Raw genomic sequence first — 400 nt, 5'->3', positions numbered from 1 at the left:
GACTCGCGCTGCGCAACATCCTTCGCCGCTGCGCCGAAGTCGCGAAGGTCATTTCAGACTTAGAATAGCCCCCATCACACGCGAAAAGCTTGCACACGTAAAATATGTGCGCTAACTGCGTAAGCCACGCGCAGCGCCGAAGTAAGTGTGCAAATCGTCGCCCCACTCATTTAAGCTGGCCAAATAATTTACCCTAACCAAATCGTGGCTTAGTCACAACAAGAAAGATAATTTACTTTGAGAAAATGTGCACCAAATTCTTCAAAAATAAGAATGGATCATTTTTCAGCTTTGTTGGTTTTCTTAATTTTCTGAAAACAAACATTTCTATAGTTACCAAAATAGGACACGTTGGGAAGAAAATTTAGAGTGTAAATTTGTTTGAAAAAAACAAAAGGAA

This window comes from Clytia hemisphaerica, unplaced genomic scaffold, assembly GCF_902728285.1.
Source record: "Clytia hemisphaerica strain Z4C2 unplaced genomic scaffold, Clytia hemisphaerica genome assembly, whole genome shotgun sequence".
NCBI lineage: Eukaryota > Metazoa > Cnidaria > Hydrozoa > Leptothecata > Clytiidae > Clytia > Clytia hemisphaerica.
The sequence above is the reverse complement of the archived record's forward strand: the minus strand, read 5'-3'. Positions refer to the sequence as shown.